This window comes from Lampetra fluviatilis, chromosome 72 (genome assembly GCF_964198595.1).
Source record: "Lampetra fluviatilis chromosome 72, kcLamFluv1.1, whole genome shotgun sequence".
NCBI classification, from domain to species: Eukaryota; Metazoa; Chordata; class Hyperoartia; order Petromyzontiformes; family Petromyzontidae; genus Lampetra; species Lampetra fluviatilis.
Genome location: NC_136346.1, coordinates 2,572,356 through 2,599,388, shown reverse-complemented (window position 1 = coordinate 2,599,388; position 27,033 = coordinate 2,572,356). Strand labels below are relative to the sequence as shown.

General features: G+C 47.9%; 1 long non-coding RNA gene across 1 annotated transcript in view; it reads left to right on the top strand.

The window, feature by feature from the left end:
• Positions 1–18,774: 18,774 nt before the first annotated feature.
• The window catches only part of LOC144953063 (uncharacterized), a 33,753-nt gene continuing 25,494 nt past the window's right edge, over positions 18,775–27,033 (top strand). Inside the window, exon 1 of the long non-coding RNA XR_013640752.1 lies at positions 18,775–19,052. This is a non-coding gene — a long non-coding RNA (uncharacterized LOC144953063). The remainder of the gene's footprint in view (positions 19,053–27,033) is intronic.

Sequence of the window (27,033 nt, the reverse complement as noted above, 5' to 3'; positions counted from 1 at the left end):
ACTGCGGTCGCAAAACCTCGACCACCTCCACAGGGCCCCGCCACGGCCGCACCAGCTTAGAGGAGGTTGCGAGTGGCACCTGGGGACAGTGCAGCCATGCCTTGTCCCCCGGCTTCCACTGCAGCATGTGCGCCCGACCCAGTCTGAGCCGCTCATTCGCTTTCTGACGGAGGTCAGAGTTTTGCATGGCAGCATCCCGTGCCTCTGTCAATTTGGCCAAATTAAATTTTACATGGTCAGCCAATTTAGTTTTTCCCTGAGGCGCGGGGATCTGCAGCTGGGCACGAACAGGCGGGTCAGGTTCGCGGCCGTACATGAGGTAGAAGGGTGAAAATCCTGTAGCTGCGTGGGGGCCCATCCGGTACGCCGCCAATACCCCTTGAATTTGCAAGTCCCAATCGGTCTGTGAGTCCGACACCTGCTGTGACAACATTGACGCGATGGTCCGATGCAGACGCTCGACCATCCCGTCAGTCTGCGGGTGATACGGGGAGGTACGAATTTTCTTCGTGCCCAGGAGCTCACAGACTTCTTTGAGCAATTTACCGGAAAAATGTTTGCCCTGGTCGGTCAGCAGCCGCTCCGGAGCACCTTTGTCCAGGACATAACCCTGAACAAAGGCCTCCACGATGGCTGCTGCCGACTGGTTGGCAAGGGGCCAGGCCATAGGCCAGCGTGTAAAATACTCCACACCAGTTAACAAATATCTATTGCCCCTGGGTGTGGCGGGGAATGGGCCCAAAATATCCAGCGCGACGAGTTCGTTAACTCTGGGCACTTTGATTGACTGCAAGGGTGGGTTAGACACACGTGCTGGCGGTTTTCGTTGCGCGCACCGAGGGCATGACCCCAGTAAATCCCCGACATCCTTCGTCATGCCTGGCCAAAAATAATCGAGTTGGAGTAAGGCGAGGGTCTTTTGGGTCCCCAGGTGTAGGAGGCGCTCATGTGCGGCCCACACCGCCTTGCCCCACAACCCCGAAGGGACCACCAGCCAATGTCGATGGGATTTTCCGTCCCAGTGCATCAGAAGACCATGCACCAATTCCCATGCGTCGGCATCACCCCTGCCCTGCCCAGCACAGCCGACGCGACGACGCAACCCGAGGAGAGAGGTATCCTCCATCTGGAGGCGCCCCCATTCATTGACGGGCATCCCCAACAGGGAATCTTTTCCCTGTTGTGCGATTGAATTTGGAACCAATGTTTCATCGTGGCCGGCGGCCGCCAGGACCGGAACCGGTATGTCCCCTGCTGGCCTGCAACGTCCCGACCCCAGGAGGCATGCACATTCGGAGGTGGTTGGCATGCGCGACAGAGCGTCAGCATTTGTGTGGCGAACGCCCTTACGGTAGGTGGTTTCAAAATCAAAATCCTGGAGGATCTCCAACCATCGGGACAATTGTCCCGATGGCTGTTGAACTCGCAGGGCGTACTGCAGTGCCGCATGATCTGTGCGGACGGTGAAATGCCGACCGTACAGATATGGGCGATACTGTTGGATGAAATAGACAATTGCCAACAGTTCCCGACGGGTGACACAATATCTTTGCTCCGCCAAAGACAACACCCGACTGCCGTACGCAACCACCCGTTCCACGCCGTCAACCACCTGGGAAAGCACGCCCCCAATACCTGTGTTGCTCGCATCGGTGTCGAGCAAAAAAGGCTTAGAAAAATCGGGGTAACTCAAGGGAGGAGCTTTTACCAGGGCATCCCGAAGGGAGCAGAAAGCAGCCTCCTCCTCCTGACCCCAGTGGAACCGAACCCCTTTTGATGTTAAAGCGTGTAGGGGTTTCGCAATCGTCGCAAAATCTGCGACGAAACGTCGGTAATACGACGCGAAGCCAATAAAACTCCTGACCTCTCCAACCGAGGTGGGAGTCGGCCAGGAGCTGACGCACTGCGTTTTGGCGGGATCGGTAGCAATACCTGAGCGCCCCACAATGTGTCCCAAATAACGCACCGAATCGCATAACAGATGACATTTTTGGGGTTTGAATTTCAAATTAGCAGCCCGCATCTTTAGGAAAACCGCCCGCAACCTCTGGAGATGTTCGTCAAAAGTTTTACTAAAGACGATAACGTCATCCAAATAAATCAGGCACGAATCCCATTGCAATCCAGCCAAAACCAATTCCATCAAACGCTGGAAAGTTGCCGGCGCTGAGTGGAGTCCCATCGGCAACCGGTTGAATTGGAACAGGCCGTGCGGTGTACGGAAAGCAGTTTTAGGCTTTGAATCATCGTCCAGAGGAAGCTGCCAGAATCCCGAAAGTAAATCCAATGTGGAGAAGAATCGCGCTCCCGCCAAGGCGTCCAGCGATTCGTCCATCCGTGGGAGCGGGTATGCGTCGGCAACCGAAATTTTGTTAAGGCGCTGAAAATCAACGCAAAACCGCAACGAGCCGTCCTGCTTTTTAACCAGGACGATCGGCGCTCCCCAAGGGCTGGTGGAAGGAGAAATGATGTCGGCGGCTAACATGTCATCAAGAGCCGATTTGACATGGTCCTTTTCGGCGGGACTTAACCGAAACGGATTCTGGCGTATTGGCGCACTGTCACCCGTATCAATATGGTGACGCAGCAGATGAGTGCAACCCAAATCGTATTTGTCCCGACTGAAAACGTCGGAAAATTCCCGCAGTAGCGTTTTAAGCTGTTGACGCTCTGAATGTGACAGGTCCGTCGATCCCGCACAAAGCGCCTCGAGCCACCCTTCATCGCTGTCCGAATGTGGTCGCGGTGCAGGGACAGCACTCACGTGATTCGCGACGGGTTCCTCACAGGGCACCGGCGTCGCGTGAGCAAGCACGGTCCCCTGCGGGACCACCACCGTCTGCGAGCCCACATTGAGGACCGCGATGAAGGGGTCTCCGTCCCCTCTTACTATGGTCTGGGCTGGAAGTAAATGAGGTCCACTAACCCCGGCCCTAGATGGCCCCAGCAGAACCCCTTGGGCCCCAATGCCCTTAGCGAAGGGCCGCCGAAGTTTCAAAGGAACCAACATTTGTGCCCCCGGAGGAACGCGCACCGTTCTATCTACAAATGCCGGCACCGTTGCGAACGCCGTCCGACTCGTACCGGGGGATGGCAGAAACGCCATGCGTCGGCCCGACGGGAGCTCAATGCATCCCTGGTCGATTAATATCCTAATCGGCATTTTGGCCAGGAAGTCCGTCCCCAGCAGGCACGGAACCGCCAGCGAGGAGGAAACAAAAATCGGCCCAGACAATTTAATATCCCCGATACAAATTAGGGCTCGAATCTGTCCGATGATGCCAAGTGAGCCCCCGTTAGCAGCAAAGAATGGCACGTTAACAGGCATCAAAGGACGGCTCTGGGCAGGGAGAATATTGTAAATTAACTCCGAAATAATGGTCGCCGATGCTCCCGTATCGACCAGGATGCGCACCTCGACCCCGTCGATGTGCCCCACAACGGCCGACGACCCCGACGACGCGGCTACAACACGATGGGCCAACACGGACCACTGGCTGGGTTCAATCTGAGTACCCAGAGCGGTGCGTGTTGGTGCGATGGTGCGCGATATTGGCCCCCCAATCGGTGCGGTGTATGAGTGTGTGGCGGGTGTGTGCGTGGGCCAAACATGTGAGGTGCCGCGACTCGCCGGGTTATGATGATGGAGCTTGGGAAGAGGGCTGGCGTCCCGTCGAGGTGTCGTCCCCTGCTGCCGAGGAGAGCGGCACCCCGAGGCAACATGGCCCCGGATGCCGCAGTTGTAGCAGCGCGGGAGCGCTGGTGACGACGACGGATGATCGGGATGGCTCGAGCCGCCCCGGTCCGCCCGTACTCCCGCTCCCTGCCGCCGTTGATGGTCGATGGCGCAGATCTCCTCCGCCGGGAGGGTGGCTGCGGCCACGGTACGCCCGCTCGCCGCCTTGCTGGCCTTGCTTTGTTGCGCGAGCAGGTTTGCATGGAGGAGTCGTGCTGCTTGGAGGGAGCACATCTCCGCGTCGTCCTGTGCGACGATGACGATCTCCAAGTCGTCCGCCAGCAGGAGTATCTTCTCTGTAACCATGGCGTCGACACCTTCGTTGTCCATCCGTGGAAAGGCCGCCTTTGCCAGTGCCAGGAGGCTTATGCGGTACGCCAGAGGCGACTCCTTTGCCCCCCGCTGGCGATCGTAGAAGAGTTGGCGACAGTCTGACGGCGGACCGTAAACTGCAGCCAGCACCTGCATCGCCATCTGCAGCGTAGAGCGCCTCTCCTTCGGTGCCGATGTTAAAGTGGCGAGGGCGTCGCTGTCGAGGAGTGCTGGCAGCGCGCGGAGAGCCTCGGCGTCCGTCCACTTCGCCATCTCCTGGTGAGCGAGGAAGCGCCGCTGGAAGCCGCCCCAGTCGCCTTCCTCGCCCACAAATTCTTTGAGTGGAGGCAGTCGCTGATGTAGCGCAGCGGCTGCCGCAGAAGGTCGCCCTTCCTCGTCCCCCTCACCCGGCTCTGCTTCGGCGCGCACGACCGATGGCATCGCCGGTCGCACCCGTGGTGACGTCCCGTCTGTTGGCGATGACGAGGCAGGTACTGTATGCCCGCCGTTGGACGCGATGCTCAGGCCGGCCACGCCCTCAACTGCAGCTGCGGTGATGGCGGGATTTTCAAATTGGTGTTCCGCCGAAATGGCGGGAAGACGCTGTGGTCGTCGGCTTTCGTCGCCCCGTGGCGGTCCAGCAGCCCCCAGCTGAGTGATGTGGTCCAGCATGCTGGCAGCGGCGTGCAGCAGCTCCATCAGCTTGGCGTGCGCCTGCCTCAGCCCCTCTGCCGACACCTCTCCACCCTCCTGTTGCTGCGGCGTAGCCGTATCTGGCCCCGACTGCTCCGTGCTCTCTTCACCCATCCCGGGCTCTCCGACTGCAGCGGTGTCCTCCGCCCCCGGTATCCTGACCCGAGCTGACCGGCGCGTGTCCATGTTCATAGATTTTTACTTCTGACACCAGATGTAATACCGTTGAGGACTCTTGGACGCCGGGGTTGAGGCACACGTATTTATTCCGCAACAGTTGTCACAACCGTGGACATACAACACTGGAGGGGGTATCGGCCCCCTCACCCGGCTAGCTGGGAATACACTGCTAGCTATCTCTGACCTACCTCCTAGTCCTCCACTAACGGGCTAGGGGAGGCTGTCTGGCCCGACACTGGTAAGTCGGGCTACGGTACCCGGAGTCCCAGAGCACTAGCTCTGGTTCTCGGGACCACGCCGCTGGCTCGGTCCTGCGCGGCCCTGACAAGGGCGGCGACCCAGGGGAGTCCAGGGCTCTAGCTAGACGATCTTCGGTCTTCACTGGTTTAGCTTTAACATTCTGCCCCGAGCCCTCTGACACATCCCCCTTTATACTCAACCCCCGCTGAGGGGTGGGGCGCACCCGTGGTGACGTCCCGTCTGTTGGCGATGACGAGGCAGGTACTGTATGCCCGCCGTTGGACGCGATGCTCAGGCCGGCCACGCCCTCAACTGCAGCTGCGGTGATGGCGGGATTTTCAAATTGGTGTTCCGCCGAAATGGCGGGAAGACGCTGTGGTCGTCGGCTTTCGTCGCCCCGTGGCGGTCCAGCAGCCCCCAGCTGAGTGATGTGGTCCAGCATGCTGGCAGCGGCGTGCAGCAGCTCCATCAGCTTGGCGTGCGCCTGCCTCAGCCCCTCTGCCGACACCTCTCCACCCTCCTGTTGCTGCGGCGTAGCCGTATCTGGCCCCGACTGCTTCGTGCTCTCTTCACCCATCCCGGGCTCTCCGACTGCAGCGGTGTCCTCCGCCCCCGGTATCCTGACCCGAGCTGACCGGCGCGTGTCCATGTTCATAGATTTTTACTTCTGACACCAGATGTAATACCGTTGAGGACTCTTGGACGCCGGGGTTGAGGCACACGTATTTATTCCGCAACAGTTGTCACAACCGCGGACATACAACACTGGAGGGGGTATCGGCCCCCTCACCCGGCTAGCTGGGAATACACTGCTAGCTATCTCTGACCTACCTCCTAGTCCTCCACTAACGGGCTAGGGGAGGCTGTCTGGCCCGACACTGGTAAGTCGGGCTACGGTACCCGGAGTCCCAGAGCACTAGCTCTGGTTCTCGGGACCACGCCGCTGGCTCGGTCCTGCGCGGCCCTGACAAGGGCGGCGACCCAGGGGAGTCCAGGGCTCTAGCTAGACGATCTTCGGTCTTCACTGGTTTAGCTTTAACATTCTGCCCCGAGCCCTCTGACACATCCCCCTTTATACTCAACCCCCGCTGAGGGGTGGGGCCCCGGGCTGCCTGGTGCGGACGTCGTTGAGAGCACCCCCCCCCGTGCACTCACGTAGCCCCGCCCACTGTGTTTGTTTCCCATAAGCTGCCATGCATAACGGCTCTCTCTCTAACACCCCTACACATGCTCAGGACTGATGGAGACAGCGGGAAGAAGAGCGAGCAGCCTCATGGTGGAAACCATAGATAGCACCATGAAGCTAGCCCTTCCTACGGTGACAGAGTGCAATGAGATACCGGACGACAGGAGTGAGATTCCCACGCCCGAAGTTGCACGTCACCACCCACACCTGAAACCCATAGCAGAGTTCATCCCGCCATTGGATCACGCGGCACAGATTTTACTTCGGCTCGGCAGGGACATGCTGAGAGTCCACAAGGTTCGTAATCAACGCAATGGACCTCACGACGCTCCCTATGCCCAGAGACTCGACCTAGGATGGGTCATCGTAGGTGACGTTTGTCTCAAGGGAATACACAAACCAGACCACATTAACACATTCAGAACGAGTGTGCTCACGAATGGACGCACGTCGCTTTTCAAACCGTGCCCCAACTACTTCACGCTGAAAGAGAAACTTGGCGAGAGAAGTCAAGGCTGTACCGTGCAGACTTACAAAGAAACCACCATGCTGACCACAACTTCGCACGTACATCCACCATCTTCGCTGGATTTTGTTCCTCCACGTTTCTCCAATCCAGTCCTCACTGACAAGAGGAAGCCAAAGACGAAGCTACTGCTCGTCGCTCTGCTGGTGGTCGTGGCGGTGGTCGCTGTGACCGTGGCCTCTCCGTTCCTCGACTCGGAGCTGTCGTCCGAGTGGGAATCCTGGAAGGAGTTCCACGGCAAGGCCCCACAACCGGAACATACCATCCCAAGGCTTGAGCTGTGTGGAGCGGTTCTTGCTACAGAGGTGGCGGAACTGATCTTAGACGAATTGGACGTCAAACTGGATGCGGTCAAGTTCTACACGGACAGTAAGGTCGTACTAGGCTACATAAACAACCAAACCAGAAGGTTCTACAGCTACATCAGCAACCGGGTGGAACACATCAGGAGATCGACGCAGCCGGAGCAATGGAATTACGTTCCAACTGACCAGAATCCAGCAGATTTCGCAACTAGGTCCGTCCCTGCATCTCTGCTGAATCAAACCATCTGGCTGACGGGTCCAGCGTTCCTGTTACGACGTGACGGTGGCCCATGTACTACCAAAGAGACCTTTGGACTCATAGAGCCCGAGTCAGACAAGGAGATTCGTCCTCAAGTGACAACTTTCGTAACAAATGTGCAACCAAGAAGTCCACTGAGTCCACACCATTTTGAACATTTCTCGAAATGGACGACGCTCGTGCGAGCAATAGCACATTTGACGCATATCGCAGACTGCTTCCATCGCCCGATGAAAGGCACCACTGGTAGCTGCAATGGATGGCATCACTGCACAGTGCCACGCACTGAAGACGAGCTTTCCAGAGCAAGGAAATCAATCTTCCGCTGTGTGCAACAGGCAGCGTATGCAAGTGAGATCAAGGCCATCAACAAGGAAGAAGACCTTCCTAGGGTCAGCACCCTCAGGAAGCTAAACTCCAGGATGGACAAAGACGACTTGCTCAGGATCGGTGGTCGGCTAGGGAATGCAAAATTACATGAGAATGAACAAAACCCCCTCATAATCCCAAGCCAGAGCCACATCGCAATCTTACTTGTGCGCCACTACCACAAGAAGGTCAAGCACCAAGGTCGGCACTTCACAGAAGGAGCAATCCGATCTGCAGGGCTGTGGATCGTTGGAGCAAAGAGGTGCATCGCCAGCACAATCCACAAGTGTATCCGGTGTCGTAAGCGTGAAAAACAGGAAGAACAGAAAATGGCAGACCTCCCAGCCGATCGACTCAATGTGGAACCTCCCTTCACCTCTGTAGGGATCGACGTGTTCGGACCATGGACAGTCATCTCCCGCCGCACCAGAGGAGGGCTCGCGAACAGCAAACGTTGGGCAGTGCTGTTCACCTGTATGAGTACACGAGCAGTGCACATCGAAGTCATCGAGTCCATGGACTCTTCGAGCTTTATAAATGCACTCCGGAGATTCTTCGCCATCAGAGGGCCAGCCAAGCAACTCCGTTCTGATTGTGGAACCAATTTCATAGGAGCATGTAAAGAGCTTAAGATCAATACGGAGAATGTCGAAGATGATTCTGTCAGGAAATACCTTAGTGACCAAGGCAGCACATGGGTCTTCAATCCTCCCCACTCTTCACATATGGGTGGAGCCTGGGAACGCATGATCGGGATTGCTCGACGCATTCTCGACTCCATGCTATGTGATGTCGGGTCCACACGGCTCTCTCACGAGGTCTTAACCACTATCATGGCCGAGGTCTCATCCATAATTAATTCAAGACCCCTGATCCCCGTCTCAACCGACCCGGAGTCACCATTCATCTTGACTCCTGCTACACTTCTTACCCAGAAGACAGATGTGCTCACGGCACCTACCGAGGAGGCCAGCACTGCAGACCTCTACAGACGTCAATGGAGACAAGTGCAGAGCTTCGCGAACACGTTCTGGCATCGCTGGAAAAACGAGTACCTTACGACACTCCAAGTGCGCAACAAGTGGCAGTCTAACAGACCAGACATCCAAGAAGGCGACCTCGTCCTACTGAAGGACAACCAAGCCAAACGGAATGAGTGGCAAATGGGCCGCATCCTCAAGTCGATTCCAAGTGCCGATGGAAAAGTTCGAGGTTATGATTGCGAAGCAAGGTGTCGCAAGAACTTTCATCAGGCCCAAAGTCGAGATAGTACTACTTCTCTCTCGCAAAGATATGGACAAATAAGTCGACCCGTTGAAGTTGTTATACCCTTGTTTATGAGATAGGAAATAAATGGTGGTATCTCCTAGATACCAGACGGGGAGTGTCTTGCCTCACGGCAGATATGGAGCGTACGGTCAAAGGAAGTTCCTGTTTTTTTATGCTAATGTTGGTCACATGACCAGGAAGTGACGATGTTAGATTTCCACTGTACCACGCGGGCGTCGGCCATTACACAGATAAGTCAAGATGGCGGCACGCATCGCATCTCAGTGAGACCACAGCCGCACTTGTCCATTGTGGGAGCTTAAGAAGCATTATCTGTAAGTTGTTTATATTCCTATAATATTGGCAATGCTGTTGTAATGTTGGAATGGCCGTTATAGTGATGTAAATGCCTTTATGGTGCCGTTAAGTTGTTGTAGTAAATACGAGGCCTAGTTAATAACGAAGCCTGCGACTTTCCTTATTGTGGATGTTACTTGTGATTTAGTAGGTCGAGTCAGACTTGTGCCTATGTTGCGATCCTGAGAGTAAAGATGACAAAGTATCTCATCCACAGTTTAGTGTTAAGTGTAATGCTGTACATTTGGGGTGCAGTGGGATGAATACACGATGTGCCTGTATGCAACGCACCAGCTTGTGCCTTTGTCTAGTTGTTCAGAGGTAATGTGGGGGCCTGGTCCTTCCAGGATCTATTGTTATCTAAGACAATGTTCTGATGCTGTGGTGTTCATTGTGTGGGTGTTTACGGATTATAACAGATGCTGTATCTGTGTTTTCTCACCAGTTTTACCTTGTTGAAATCAATAAATGACGATTGGAGTCGGACGTTCATCCTGGCTCCGAGGGTTTATTGAACGCAAGGTTATCTACTCGACTAGCGGTGCAATGCAGCGCACAGCGAGGCCGAGATACATGTTCTCTCTCTGTGTATCTTTGTGATATCTGTCTGCTTATATGTCTGTCTATAGTTTTCTGGTTAGATTGTTGCTATTTCTTTAATACCTGATGATGATTGCTTGTGTTGCAATCGAAACGTCGTAGTATGCTATTATTTAATTCATTATTTTATCTTTATACGTGACTTTACCGAAAGAACCAAAGAATGGTGTTTGTTATTGACATTCCGTGCTTAGCGCAGCATTCCAATAACATCGCTCCTTTCGAGTTCAGATCAGGGGGTCCATTCCTCCCAAACACGCCTCTCCAGGTATCTCAATTGTTTCCCACGTGAGCATAGAAGTTGCCCAGTAAGACTATATAGTCGGTAGATGGCACTCTTTCGAGCACTGCACCCACTGTCTCCAAGAAGGCCGAATACTCTGAACTGCTGTTTGGTGCATAAGCACAGACAACAGTCAGAGTTGTCCTCTCTGAGACCCGAAGTCTAATTGAGCTGACCCTCTCATCCATTTCGACAAATTCCAACTGAACAGAACTCACCTGGGGACTTGTGAGAATCCCCACACCTGCCCGGGGCCTCTCACCAGGGGTTACTCTAGAATAGGAGAGAGACCACTCCTGATCGAGAATTTTGGTTAAAGTGCCAATGCTGTATGTGGAGGTGAGGCCGACTTTGTCTAGTCGATACCTTTCCACTTCCTCTGTCAGCTCGGGCTCCTTCCCCACCAGTGACGTCACATTACACATCCTAATAGTGTCCATTGCCAAGGTCTAGTCCATTCAAAATCATTCCTCTCCCTGCCATATTGGTATCGCACCCACCCCTCACCCTTTGTCCTGCAGATGGTGGGTCCGCAAGACAGCGCGACGTAGTCATTTCGGGCTGGGCCCGCCCGGGTTACGTGGGTCATTAGGCCACCAGGCGCTCGCTGGCGAACACTGCCCCCAGGCCTGGCTCCAGGGGGGTGTCCCGGTATACCGTTATTTGTCTTGAACCTCCCCCCAGACCTGTTCGCCAAGGGAAACCCTAGCAGGAGTACAAGACTCCAGGCGACATACCTCTGAGGCTCATTGAAACACACAAACCCCACTACCACGATAAGGTTACGATCCTTCGGAGGAGATCTTCCTTCTGTTTTGAGCGGATAAATGTCGTCTTCACTTGTGAGTCAATTAGGTGAAAAGAGCAGGGGGGGATGGTTGGTGTATGCATATAAATTACAATGGATACCTCTTACCAGTTGGCTGAATCATAGGATAATCAACATACCTTATGCATGCACAGTTTGCATGCACACCATGCATGCACAGTATACATGTACAGTTTGCATGCCCATCCAGCGATGGGTGGTTTTTCATCCCGTATACAATAATATGTTAGGTAATAACTATATTTTGTTGTTGCTGCAACGTATATTGGGGTTTGATAACAAGACAGTCTTATATTGACAGTTATTAATTAAAACAAATATATGAAGGTTACAAAACTCACAATTAAGTTATTGTGCCGTCTTGATTGCATGCAGAATGTCAATTATCAAAAATAAAAGCCTTCTTCTGTTCAGTAACAAACACCGGCAGTAGCGCTTCTATATTGTTTACGCCGTGTGTAATTTTTCAGAAAAATCATTTCTTTTCGCATTTCTAACAATGTTTTTTGTTGTTAGTATTCGTGGTTAATTGTTCTACTTAATCATATTTTTTTTTATACAATAACCAGCAGATACGGTTATTCGGGGGACTTGGTCCATGCTTGACGCGGGTACGTTTTGATGAATGCATTCTTTGTTGGAATAATTTTAATTAACATTGATTCGGAGCCCCATCCCCCCCCACATTATGGACGACTGGGCCCCCTATGCATCGCATAACAAAATACAAATATCCCCCGTACAGCTTGTCACAGACTGTCGGAGCAAGTTGCTGTTAGCAAGCACCTATGAAGGCCGACACAAGCAGGTGGGTGGCCAGTACCACACCCGGCCGATATTATCATCCTTGTGACAATGTTTACACACCGCACCAGGTACTCATTTGAGTCCACCTAGGGAAGGCCCAGGACCAGTTCGGATAATTTTCACTGATGTCGGTGGAAGGTGAGTTGCAATCGAACTCGGGTCGCCGGGATCCTCGTGAAGCATAGTAACCACTATACTAGATTTGAAGCTTTCGTGACTGCAAGGATTCATATTCTTAGGTTTTTTCGGTAAAGTCACGTAGGTAAAAAAATAAAATTAATAAAAGTAAAATAAAATAAAAATCACGACGTTTCGGAGGCAACACAAGTTTCCGTCTTCAGGTGGAACCGTCACAGCCCGACAGCTGTATCAAGTAAATGAGAGATTACAGGAGATACCACTCCGTATATATAATGGTTGAGGGGGGGGGGGGCCAGGAATGGCCCACTTTTTATTATTATGGTAAGGTGCGGCTTGAGACTATGAATAGACTGCATAACAGAAGACCGAGCCTTTATTATGGAGAGGTTCGGTTTGTGACTACGCCTAGCCTACATAACAAACAAATTTTACCTACGTGACTTTACCGAAAAAAAACCTAAGAATATGACCCACTATACTCCCGCTCCCCAGCGTCGCATAACGCGGCCACACACACCCCACACCCACCCATAGTCGCGCCCCTGATTATTGGCTAATTGATCCGTATGTTATAACATTGTGTTCCTAGGTTTTTTCACGTGGTGTCTTTTTTTCTTCGTCTAACCTTTTTGGCCACGTCTGGTGCGAGCTGAGTCGTGGCCATCTACTACAGCCTGACACGTCTACAGACGTAGTGAATACAGACAATCATCAATTACATTATGTAACACAATTTTTGTCCCTGGGTAGAAAGTTTTATTTCGTAATTACTTATGCCTAAAAAGTATAGAAAATGGCTATTATTCCTCACAAACTTTGCTTTTGTGACCAGAACAGGGATATTTTGAAATGTACATATTTTCAATCAGAAAACTGGCGAATTTTTGTCTTTTCGTTCACATAAAGTCAGAAAAAAAACATGAATAAAAATTAACACGATTTATACTAAAGTAATAAAAAAAATTAGTACAAAAGATTTAGGAGTAGTTTATCGAGATTTACGGTTATACTGTAAATCCCTTTCACGAATCATGTTCTCGTTATACTGTCCTTGGTAGCGGCGTTCAAAGTCCAGTATATCCTGGTGGAAGCGCTCACCTTACAACTCCGCATACGCTCCCATGTTCTCCTTGAATTTATCAAGATGAGCATCAAGGATATGGACTTTTAGGGACATCCTACAGCCCATTGTGCCGTAGTTCTTCACCAGTCTCAACCAGCTCGACGTAGTTGTTGACCTTGTTATTGCCCATGAAGCCACGAACCACTGCAACAAAGCTGCTCCAAGCCGCTTTCTGCTTACTAGTGAGCTTCTTGGGGAATTCGTTGCACTCCAGGATCTTCTTTTTCTGTGGCCCAATGAAGACACCGGCTTTGACCTTTGCCTCAGACAGCTTAGGGAAGAAGTCTTGAAGGTACTTTAAGGCTGCCGACTCCTTATCTACAGCTCTGACAAATTGTTTCATAAGGCCCAATTTGATGTGCAGTGGTAGCATCAGCACCTTCCGGGGGTCAACCAGTGGCTCCCACTTGATGTTATTCCTCCCCACAGAAAACTCGGTTCGCTGTGGCCAGTCCCGTCTGTGGTCGTGCGCCTTGGTGTCCCTGCTTTTAACAAATTTCATAACATTAAATTCCGAGCAACAATTGTCCATCTTACCTTCCAGAGTTTTTTTTGCAGAGCTCGCAGGTGAAATGAAGTGCCCAGGTTTTGACTTGATCCCCGACAGGTATGCCAAAATATGCCTTGTAGGCCTCACACATCTTAGCAGATGCTTCCACAGAGTACTTTTTCGCTCTTGTCTTGATAATTGGCCGCAGACATAGCAAAATGTGTCTGCCGGATGCTTGTAGCCTCTTAATTCCATCTCAGAAAAATGCAGATATGTATCCACTTAGGCAGCTGGAACGAAACTGAACTGGTGGGCTTAAAGCCCCTGTATTTACACTACTATCTATAGTATTTGAAAGTTCTAGAATGCTCTAGAAGTTACTCCAAGTTTGCTGAGCACTGAATATATCTGGAAAGTTCTTGAAAATAGGTAAATTTCAAAATATCATTGTCCTGTTCACAAAAGCACAGTTTGTGGGGAATAATAGCCATTTTCTGTACTTTTGAGGCATAAGCAATTTGGAAAAAACACTACCCAAGGACAAAAAAATGGTTACAGTGTTATCTGTGTAGAGTATTGTATAGTGTATAGTAGTGTATGTATAGTGTATAATATTGTATATTTATATATAAAAGGAAAATTTGTTAATATGTGTGTCTGTTCGAAATGTTTAGCATACTTCCCGACATGCAACAAACTTGAAATTTGGCATGTGGGTAACTTCCAGACTGTCCACAATGCAAAAAGTATAAAACATGACTTTTGTATTTTGGGGGGGGGGCACAATAATGGATATATTTTGCACGGCAAGTGAGTGGTGACGTCACATCTGTGATGTCACCCGTATGCGGCAGCGTTATGCAGGGTGCCTGCTGACGTCACACATCCCCCCCACCATACGCATAGGCCGTGCATTAATCCAAGACAAGAATCCAAGTCTCGGGCGAAGCCGGGTAGTTAAGCTAGTTCTAGTTTTTAGTGTAGTGTATAATAGTGTATAGTGTAGTGTCTAGATCATGAACATGATCGACTGTAATAAGGAACGAAACAGACTTCTCCACAAATCTGGCTATTGCCTGATGAAGCAAGTTGTAATTACTGGCGAAACGTCGTACTCAGATTGTAAATGTTGTGGCTTGGCTCTCCATCACTCCGGTGTGCTGTACTCGTGAGGAATTGGCATGTTCTGTTCACGTGACAACCCTTACTAATTGGCTGTGTCAGGTGGGGGCAGGTTTTAACAACACATTTATATATTTACGCGATCTAACCAAAAAATCCTCGATTATGGATGATATTGGTCGCGAAAGCCTACGTGTTAAACTATTATACATAATGCATGTGTAATATCGTTGAGGACTCTTGGACGCCGGGGTTGAGGCACACGTATTTATTCCGCAATAGTTGTCACAACCGCGGACATACAACACTGGAGGGGGTATCGGCCCCCTCACCCGGCTAGCTGGGAATACACTGCTAGCTATCTCTGACCTACCTCCTAGTCCTCCACTAACGGGCTAGGGGAGGCTGTCTGGCCCGACACTGGTAAGTCGGGCTACGGTACCCGGAGTCCCAGAGCACTAGCTCTGGTTCTCGGGACCACGCCGCTGGCTCGGTCCTGCGCGGCCCTGACAAGGGCGGCGACCCAGGGGAGTCCAGGGCTCTAGCTAGACGATCTTCGGTCTTCACTGGTTTAGCTTTAACATTGTACATAAGGTGGTGACCACCTTCCTCAACTCACTAACACTCTGGAACACGACACAGACTGGACCAGGCAGGCAACGGCCTGCCTGGCCCAGGACGACGACTCGGGACTTGACGACCGATGATGTCTTCACTTTGGAGTACAGTACAACAGCCTCGCTCTGCGTTCACACCACGCTTATATCTGGTTTGGCGTGGCTGGCTCTCTTCAGGCCACGCCTCCCTTCCCAGGACACGCCTCACTTCCCCCACCTCTGGGAAGGTCCGGATCCCTCCAGCACGTGACCCCCCAGGCACCCCCTTGGGGCCCCCAGCCCTCGTACAGGCCGACACAGTAGTGACCATTCTATGTCACTACACATGCACATTGTTCTTGTACATTTGCAATAGCAGTACCTGTTATTGTCTACTCAAAGGTTATCACCATCCACGTATGGTGACCTGTATAGGCATGCAGTTAAACAATATTACTTGCTAATTCGCTTACAAACAGCACTAAACCTTCAGCTATCCGAACGGTTATAATAATTATTTCTCTCAATTTCGATAGATTATATAACTAGTTTTGCACAAAACTTCAACATTATCAAAATCAATTGAGTATCTTTGTTGGTACGCATGTTCTGCCATTGCCGACATTTGTATTTGGGAGTAATTTATATTCCTTTGGTGTTAATTTAGTCTCATGCTGATGATTCGTCTTGTATTATGGATATTTGTCGCGAAAGTCTGTGTTATAGCTATATATAACTGTTTAATAATTACTGTTATTGTTATTCTAATATTAATTAACTGATATACCTTAAGTTATGTGAATTAGCTGCTGATTGTTTAATGATAGTAAATATATTCACAGTTAAGATCTTTATTATTAAAGAGGATTTTTATTATTTAATACTGTTATTCGGGCGTGGGTGCACAATATTAACACTCGATCACAACTACACGGATTGAGCAGTGCGGTGTGCAATGTGGGGTCGATTGGTGTGCATCTGGTCATAATTACAGGTATGATACGTTAATTTCTTTTTGAGTTTTATTTAGTTTATTTAGCCGTTTTTGCGCAGGAAAGTTGAAAGACAAGATGGCATCATTAACACCGTTGTACTTATTTAATTATATATACTAGTGCTCATGTGTCTAGTTTGATCAATTCAAGTTAATTTAATGGATATACAGTAATGGGAAGGTGATTCGAATGTTATAGTGATACAATAATGAGTTCATTTTGTAATAGTTGATTAAATATAGTGATATTAAGTTATGTTAGGAAAAGAAACCAGCACAAAATGGCTGCCCTGCAGCTCTAAATTGAACAGTGCTGATGGAGTTAGCAGAATTATCTACGTTATTTGGTAGAGGTTTTTCTGATTCAGATATAAGAAAGAATAGTTGCTTCATAGATTTCTGGTAATTAAAATGAATTGCCAAATTTACATTTCAGTAGTATAATTGAATTATAAAATGTTTTGTTATACAAATATATTTTATTTGTGCAGTATTATCACAGTAGCTGTGACGAGGATAGAGTATTTAGACGGCATTCTAGATGTTTCTTTAAGATATTTTTGTAAAAAAAAAATATTTAAGATCTTTTTTTAATGTTACATTTATCAGATGTTTGATGTTAAATGTGTATTATAAGCAGGTGTTATCATTATTGAGATTTGGATGGATACTGTTCAGGGATTAAGCAGTGACGTGTTGTGTAACGTGGGGTTGATTGCTGTGCATCTGGTCATAATTACAGATCCACGAATGCTCCTCCTCAGAAGAAATAGAAATAACAAGTTGCCGTCCCATAACCCTCTGGTGTCCCTCGGTGGTGGTCACTCAATCCTCAAGAGGGCAGACCACAACGCAGATTGTCCACTCATCGCCTCCGAACTCATCTATTATTGTTGTCTTTATTCAATGGCCTATCCCCTCGTTACGATCATACTTGGTGCCGTGACTCTTTTCCTGTAAAAGGCATTGTCATTTGGCTGCCAAGAGCTTGCTGTGCGTGTGTGGGCAGCTGAGTGTCATCATTTACTTTTTATATTTTATTTGCGTCAGTACATCAGGAATTATTCAACACGCACATTTGTTTTTGTTCCCATTGTGTGTGTCCAATGGCAGATAAAATGGAACGAAACACACCTGTAACACCTATAGGGTACACAGATGTGCCACAGCCCGGAAACTTGGGCTCAGGTTTTTTAGGGTGGGTCTAAGGATGATGGTAATGGTGAGGGCATAGCAGTGGCATGCCGGTTTTACAACCAACAAGATGCAAATGTCCTAGGAGTAGGTACTAAACAATGATCCGAGGCCCGGAGAGGACCCAACAATTCTTTGGTTCTTTTCGGTTAAGTCACGTCTAAAAATAGAATAATAAATTAAAATAAAATAACATATTACGACGTTTCGATTGCAACACAAGCAATCATCATCAGGCATAAAAGAAATAGCAACAAAAATCTAACTAGAAAAAACTATAGACAGACATACAAGCAGACAGACATCACAACGGCACACAGAGAGAGGAGCAAGCTGACAACGCGGCACGGGCACGCAAGCCTGAAAATTAATTTTCAGGCTTGCGTGTTTTAGATTTTTGTTGCTATTTCTTTTATGCCTGATGATGATTGCTTGTGTTGCAATCGAAACGTCGTAATATGTTATTTTATTTTAATTTATTATTCTATTTTTAGACGTGACTTAACCGAAAAGAACCAAAGAATAATTCCTGCAGTCACGAAAGCTCCTAAATTAAGATAGGACCCAACAAGGTCACACTGTGAGGGTCAGGTTCGGAATGAGCTTGGCGACCTAATTACTCAGTTCGCACACCGAATTGGCCAATCGGTAAGCATACAAGCTGCAGTCACATGCCAAGACTCATAATACAAGTGTGCTGGGTAATCTTAAAAAATCGGTGGGTGACCAGTCATTAACTTTTAATTTATTTGGGATTCGTTTGGTTGTGCAATCTGATGGCAATGAACCTACATTCTTCCGGGGTGATGGACTTTTTAATAAATGTTTTCTCCTACAACATCAGAGTGCAGCGCCACATTAAAAACGCACTACAATGACAATAGTTTAAAGCGATTTGATGCATGTTTTATTTTGGGGGAGGGCAGAGCTTTGTGACGTCATATTTGAGGGGGGGGGGTCTGACTTTTTGTGACGTCGTGTGACGAGGGGGGGGGTCAAAAATAGTCCAAAATTGCGTGACATCATTTTCATTTTGTATTCGATTGCGGCGGGGGGGGGGGAATGCGTGCTATGACGTGGGCCAGCCTGCGTTTCCTCCTCATTATCCTCCTCCCGTGTCATGTACAACCCGCTACTGTACGTGCATCGCAGAGTTCCTCGCCGTGACTCGTCCGCACGCGTGGCGCTCACGAACCGGTCTGTACACATCTCGAGGGGGGTGGTGCAAGGAAGGCGACCCAGTTCACGCTGCCTCCACGCGAGCCCCCTGCACTGTCTCTAAAACTCCTCTCGCTCTCCCCTCCCTCTCGCCCCTCTCTCTATCTTATCTAACCACACGCACACAAACAGACGCTTGCACGCGTCTAGCGAGTGTGGCAGGCACTCGTGACGGGTCGGTGCGAAGAAACATTTGGCAACTGGACGAGACGGTCACAACCAGGTATGTGACACGACCATGATGATGATTGGTGGTGGTGATGGTGATGGCCGAGGCTTAATTTTCTCACCGGATATGCACGGTGAACGATGGTAAGCTGTACTCTTTGGTTCTTTCGGTAAAGTCACGTAGGTATAAAATAAAATAAATCACGACGTTTCGGGCGCTACACAAGCGTCCATCATCAGGTGGGAAAGCCCCTGGTGATGGAATGAGGAGGAAACGCATGCTCCCGAAACGTCGTGATTTATTTTATACCCACGTGAGTTTACCGAAAGAACCAAAGAGTATAGATTCCTGCAGTCACGAAAGCTTCAAATCAAGATGGTAAGCTGGCTTGGAGTAAGGAGTATCGGCGTTACGGCACTGTCACTAAGAGCACACGGTACGCTTATCCTTACGAATCCCGTGTCACATTGTTCCTACCTTATTTAGACGTGTAGTTTTTGTGAAATGAACCTTATGGCTGTACCTCGGGGTACCATAGAACCCCGGCTCTCGCATAATATCCGTGATGCAGTCATGTTGATGGTCGGCTATGCGACAATCGACTCATCTCGACGAGCTGTACACGATGCACTTATTAAAAGTATTATTTTTCGATAACCGTTTTTTTTTACGCTAATGTTTGGCGTTTCGACATCGCGGAGTTAAGTACACTCCAGGGAAAAGTAGTGTCCCAGAAATAAAATATTTCATTGCCTCGGCCATTTAGTATTATTTGGTCGCCCTGGGTAACCCCATAAGTAAAACATTAAAATTATTATAAGTTTTAATTTTAATTTTTTTACCTACGTGACTTTACCGAAAAAACCTAAGAATATGAATCCTTGCAGTCACGAAAGCTTCAAATCTAGAATTAACCCCATAAGGTTCATATGTGCCTAACGCCTGCCATTGTCCGCTCCGTGTAACGCTGGCTAGGATACGTGAATTTTCAGCGCAATTAAACAAAAAAATAATTAAAGTCTTATTATTATTATTATTAAAATTGTAACTAATCATTGCTTTATTGCTTTGTAAAGATGCAAAAATCCGACCAACATCAAAAGTGCCAATTCAACAACAAAAAATCATCGAAAGGAAAACTTTATGGCAATAAAACAGGTGTTAAGATGTTTAAACACCAAATAGATCCTTTCTTGAAAGGAATCTAGTACTGCATTAACCGCACTTGTGGCAAAATATGCGATCAAACATGCTCTGATAATAATGCACACATTGCCTTTGAAACTGATTGGCCTACACCAGACGGCCTCCTTTTTTAGGCCTTGTCTCACTGCCTGTGATAGACCAGAGAACAGTGCCACAAGGCAAACAGTACAAAGGCAACGCAAGCATCAGAGTATTTATAGCTTGGGTTGAGTAGTGAAGAGAGATGCTTGGTCATCTTTATGATCCGGGTCACCTTTATTGCAGCGGAGATTATGGTCATGAAGTTGATGGTGGTAATGATAGCAATGATAGTGGCGATGATGATATAATGGATGGCGAGGATGCTGGTGCTGATTTTACGGAAGCGATGACAATGGTCGTGGTAATGATGATTCCGAATCGTGATCGAGATGCTTGCTTCTGTTCGTGATAACGATGGTGCTGGTATTGGTCGTGACGGAAACAGCAATTTACGATGATGCTAATAGTGATCGTCATTATGATGATCACTATTAGCCCTCCGTACCTCTAGTACAGGGGTGGGGAACGTCCGGCCCGCGGGCCGGGTAAGGCCCGCGAAATCATTTGGTCTGGCCCTGCCAAGGCCACCGCAGGCGGGACTAGAAATTCAATAAATCTAGGAGCAAACCTGGAAAAGCAGTTGCGAGTAGCAACATCATCAATACCAGCTAACATCACACGCCTCACCAAAGAGAAGCAGTTACAGCCATCACATTAGGGGTGAGTTAATTAAATGTTTGACCAAATATAACAGGCTAATTTTTAAGTTCAGAATTTTGTATTGCCCGCGAATGATGTTATAAATATCCAGATGGCCCTTGGCAGAAAAAAAGGTTCCCCACCCCTGCTCTAGGATCTCCTGACGCCCTGCTCCCAAACCACCACCAGAACTCTCCCGCAGCTCTACTCAGGACTTCCTCTCGACACCGAGTTCAGGACCCTTGTGGCACTGTTCTTCCTTGTTGGCCCCTCCTCCTCCACCTGGAACGCCGCCGCCGCCACCCCCCTCCACATTCGCAACACTGACCCTTTACCAGAGGTCGCAAATGGGTTTTGATTCCTTACCCGCACCCGTACCCGGCCGCACCAGGGTCGCAAACGGGTACCCGATACCCGGCCGGGTACGGGTAGCCGGGTATCGGGTAGGGTACGGGTATCGGGTACCCGATTGCGACCTCTGCCCTTTACTCGCCTTTAAGCGCCTTATCAAAAAAACATTCATTTGGCTCTTACTGAGCGGGTCTCTCAGCTGGGCTATGCTGCCGTCGGACAAGTGAAAAATGTGCGCCTTACGAATTAGTTATTATTATATGTACGTATGTATGTTGAACTTCTTTCGCACCGTGTGGAGCCCACATTAACCAGGTAAAGTGTTAACTGTTGTGTTAGCCGACTCTCTGTGTTGCATTGCATTACATTTCTACTATGTTTGTTTTCTCAAACTTCCAATTTCTCTCTCCCTCCCGCTCTCATTGACATGTTAATTTATCTGCCCACTCCCCTCTTTCTCTATATAATATCCCGTCACAGAGGCATTGTTTCTCTGTCTCTGTGTGTGTCTTTCTGCGTGTGTGTCTCTCTGCGTGTGTGTCTCTCTGCGTCTGTCTCTCTATGTGTCTCTCCTCTTTGTGTGTCTCTCTCTGTGTGTCTCTCTTTGTGTGTTTGTCTCTCTCTCTCTGTGTCTCTCTCTGTGTATGTGTCTCTCTCCGTATCTGTGTTTCTCTCTCTCTCTGTATGTGTGTCTCTCTCCGAGCTTGCATTCACACCTGATGACGGTTACTTGTATTGCAATCGAAACGTCGTATTCTATGATTTTTTTTTCTTTCTACGTGACTTTACCGAAAGAACCAAAGAGTAATTCCTACAGTCACGAAAGCTTCAAATCACAGTTTAGTTAATTTATAGTTATATAACTCAGGTGACGATGGAATACTGAGTACCGAACAAACTTACGTCTGGAAATGGCGTAAGTTGGTTAAACATTAGGATATGCACATACATACAAGCCAAACTTTGAACCATATAGTACTAAAAACTATAACAGCATTTTTTTTTATTTTGCCAGGTAAGGTCCACCGAGCTGCGTCGAGCGCTTTACCAGAAGCGACCTGGCCATCACAAATGATAGCTCAACGCTACAGATCATCATCACGTGGAAATTACAGCAGCCAACTACTCCTAAATGTGTGATGTTGATTCTAAATGGGGAGGGGGGGGGGGTGAAACCCAGAGTACCTGAAGAAAAATCCACGTAACCACGGGGAGAGAGAGGCGTCCACTCCAAATAAACAGCAGTCGTCAGGATCGGGATCGAATCCACTACCTGTGTACCCCGTGAGGTAGTTAAATCTCCTAGCCCCCGTAACTTCAGGAATGCATGGAACCAATGGTGCACATCATCATGGTGACCAACACAATCACCTCGAGTTGTTGTTATCTAAACAGTTCAAACAATATAAAAAGCAAGTTAAATGAAAGGAAGCAGAATGTAAATAAGAGGAAGAGATGTACGCGATCTAACCCAAAAAAACTCTATTATGGAAGTTAAAGGACAGAGTGAAGGGTGGAAAGTAAAGGATGGAGTAAGAGGGGGGATTCAAGACCATAACAAATTGACAAGCTATGGGTGGATCGTGAAACAGCTATAAGGAAAACCAATTTCTGCAATTGTTTGAGGGCAACAAAGCCACCAGTGTGAGACGTCGATTTGGGTGTTTTTCCCACTTTATGAAATTTGTTGCGTGCCTTTTTTCCAGCACAGGGATTATTTAGAAACTCCAAAAACTAGAAACAATTTGTATTTTTTTTACCAGGTAAGGCCCACTTAGCTATATAGTATTTCTTTTTCAGAAGCGACCTGGCCACAAATGATAGCTCAACGAAGTGGCTTAACATGTGGAAATGTATAGCAGCCAAAACTCTAAACGTGTGATGTTGATTCTAAATGTGGAGGGAAAAACCGGAGGACCCCGAGAAAAATCTACATGACCCTGGGAAGCAAGACACACAAACCCCAAATGTACAGCAGCCGTCAGGGTCAGGATCAAATCCACGACCTCCTGCGTACCAGGCGAGGGAGTTAACATATCGCCACCATGGCACCCCTAACTGGATGCAGGAGAACGTGGTCTCTCCGTGCCTAACCTCGCACTCGGGTCATTAACCCGTTATCTGACTCATCTCATAACACCAACATTCTCACAGTCCACTCTCACACAAGCATCTATGCAAGACTGACCCTGCACACCTTCGGGACCACTGTGGGCCATTTGGTTAGGACATTCCATTTCTCAATCTGCCTGTTTCTGACCTTGCTCAGTCACTTTGTTAAACATTCATTCATTAAAGAGTGAGGCACTACTCGTAAATTATTTCAATCTTGATTTGAAGCTTTCGTGACTGTAGGAATCCATACTCTTTGGTTCTTTCGGTAAAGTCGCGCAGACTTAGTCTGCCTCAGCAGCAGACCATGCTTTCCCACCTGATGAAACGTCGTGATATATTTTAATGTATACCCACGTGACTTTACCGAAAGAACCAAAGAGTATAATTATTTCATTCTAGAAAATTCCCTGGACCTCACATGTTTCAGTGAGACCTGGCATAGACCTTCCGACCATTTGTCACTAATTGAAGCAACGCCTTCAGGTTTTTCTTTTCATGATAGACCCTGATCTTCTGGTCCCGGTAGAGCCTTGTATTCATCCGCAGTATAACAAATATCCAGTCAACTTTGTTACCTATGTTCCATTCCTTTGAACACGTGGCTCTGCGTTGAAAAAACATTGCAACCTCTACTATCATGCTTGCGTTACCGTCCACCTGGTCCAACAACTACCTTCCTTGCTGACTTCCCTGAGCTCCTGTCAATGAATTCAACCGGATTCTACTATGTGGGGATTTTAGCATGTATATAGACTCCTCATCTACCACCCGAGTTAGAGATTTCTTAGCCATCTCAGACTCATTTGGTGTTTACAACATGTTCAGGGCCCTACGCAGGTGGCCATACCTTATACTCAGTGTGCTCTATTGGGTGCTCCGCTTCAAACCTTTTTGTTGTTGATATAGGCCTTTTCAGATCACTGCAATAATCTTTGAGTTACCCTCACCATCACCATCTGGTTCCCATAAATATCTAATCACATCGCAGCATGAACTCTATCCCCCCTAATTGTATTGCCCAGTCTATTTCCCTTTCTCCTGTCTCTCAGCCTAGTTCGCTGCTGGTGGACAAGGTAGCTTTGGCCTATAAATCCATCCCTCACCAAATATTGGAATCCCTGACCCCTCTTAAAACCAGCCACATCTCACCCATCAAACCCTCACCTTGGTTCTCACCTCATATTCGTGTACTTAAAACTGTGGTTCGCGAATCTAAACTAGCCTGGAGAAAATCAGATTTGACCATAAACCAGCTCTGGTTTATGGTGTCATGCATTTGACACCATAAACCAGCTCTTAAAACCACCTAAGGTACTCGACCAGCCACTCTGATGTTCTCTGTAATTGACTCCAACATTTCTTTCTCGAAAAAATAGCTCCATCCGGTCTCAATTACTTATCTGCCCAGTCATCCCTCTTCTTCTTCTTTAGTGCTGCCTAACGGCGTGTGCGACTTCACGATGATATTGGTCCCGGTCTAGCACGGCGTGTAGAGTTTGTGCTGTTGTTAATTGTAGCCATGTTTTGATGTTACTGAGCCATGCCGTTTTTGGCCGTCCTGGTCGTTTTTTCCCTTCGATTTTTCCTTCAAGGATTTGCTTTAATAGCTGGTATTTGTGGTCGTTTCGGGCAATGTGGCCTAGGTAGTAACACTTCCTGCTAATGATGGTCTTCAGCAGTTGCCTGTCAGTGCCCATATCTTGCAGAACTTGTGTATTGGTGGTTTTGGCTGTCCATGGGATTTTCAGCATTCTTCGATACAGCCACATCTCGAAAGCTTCAAGCCTTTTTGTTGCTGTTGTTGTCAATGTCCACGTCTCTACTCCGTACAGCAAAATTGACCAGATGTAGCATTTCAGTGTGCGCAGTTTCAGTGATGTACTCAAGTTGTGGTCTGCAAGGAGTGTTTTCCATTTAATAAATGCTTGCCTTGCTTGTTCAATTCTGCTCTTGATTTCGACTTCATGGTTCAACTGATCGTCAATGATTACACCAAGGTATTTAAATCGGTGTACTTGTTCCAATTTTTCGCTGCCAAGCTTGATTGTTATTTCGCTTGTAGTTCGGCTTACCTTCATAACCTTTGTTTTCTTTTTATTAATTCGTAAGCCCCATATTTGACTCTCTGTGTCAACCTCGTCCAAGATTTGTTGTAGGTCTTGTTCCGAATCGGCCAGCAGTGCAGTGTCGTCAGCATACCTGATGTTGTTGATGTATTGTCCATTGACTTTAATACCAATGTTTTTATCTGCTAGTGTTCGATCAAAAATCTGCTCCGAGTAGATGTTGAAAAGACTGGGTGAAAGTGGGCAGCCTTGTCGTACACCTTTTTGTATTGGTGTTGGATCTGTCAATTCGTTGTCATATCGGAGTTGGGCTGTTTGCTTCCAATAAAGAGCAATGATGAAGTTGATGTCGTTTTTAGCTAGTCCCAGTTGTTTTAATAGAGCAGCTAGTCGGTCGTGGTCGACTGAGTCAAAGGCTTTCTCGTAATCTATGAAGCAGATGTACACTTTTTTCTGATGTTCGTAGCATCGCTGTAGTAGTATCTGTAGACAGAAGATTGCTTCTCTACCTTCTGACTTCCCTTCTCCATCTTTTAATGACACAGTATTAGCTGGGTTCTCTGAAATTTCAGTCTCTGAACTGATTTAATTAATTAACAAACCTTATCCCACGTTTTCTCCTCTTGGTCCTTTTCTGACTCCTGTCCTTAGGTAGAATTTTTATTTTATTTTCCTATTCTTTAAAAATCTTCTTAACAGGTCACTAAAAACTGGAATTGTCCCTTCTGCATTTAAGATGGCTTCAGTAACACTGCTTCTCAAGAAAGCTGGTCTCGATTCAACCGTCCTTAGCAACTTCTGCACAATCTCAAATCTTCCTTTTCTATCTAAGATTATTGAATAGACTGTCACATCACAGTTTCATCTACACCTGCTTTCAAATAACTCGATCCATTTCAGTCTAGATTATACATCTGGTTATAGCACTGAAACAGCCTCAGTAAGGATAATTAATGATCTCCTAATTGCTGCTAATAAATATTATCCAAGCGCTCTCCTTGTCCTTGGCCTAAATGCAGCCTTAGACACAATTTATCACAATATCTTATTCAACCAATTGGAGGTCTTGATAGGGATCTCAGGCACCACGTTGAAATGGTTCAACTATTATCTCTAATACTGCAAGCAATTTGTCAGAATGGGCACTTATAAATCCATAATTAACTTAGTTCCTTACTGTGTCCCTCAGAGATCAGTATTAGGCTCCATCCTGTTCTGTCTATTTGGCCCCACTTGGAGCTTCATTACAACACCAAGGGCTCAGCTATATCACTGTTATGCAGATGACTCTCGGATCTACCTACAGTTGGGATTGCATGTTATATCTGCAGTTTCATTATTAGTACAGTCAATGTCTCATGTCAAAGCATGGATGTCTCAAATCTTCCTTAAAATGAATGATAAAACACAGTTTATTTTAATCAGTACCTCCAACAAGTATCCAAATCGATCTCTCTTAACTTATTTATTGATGGTTGGAATGTCTATCATATACACGAGGTCAATAATTTTGGTATGTTCAAAATGCGGCCGCCAGGTTGCTAACTGGTACACCTTTATTAGTTACAGCTCACACT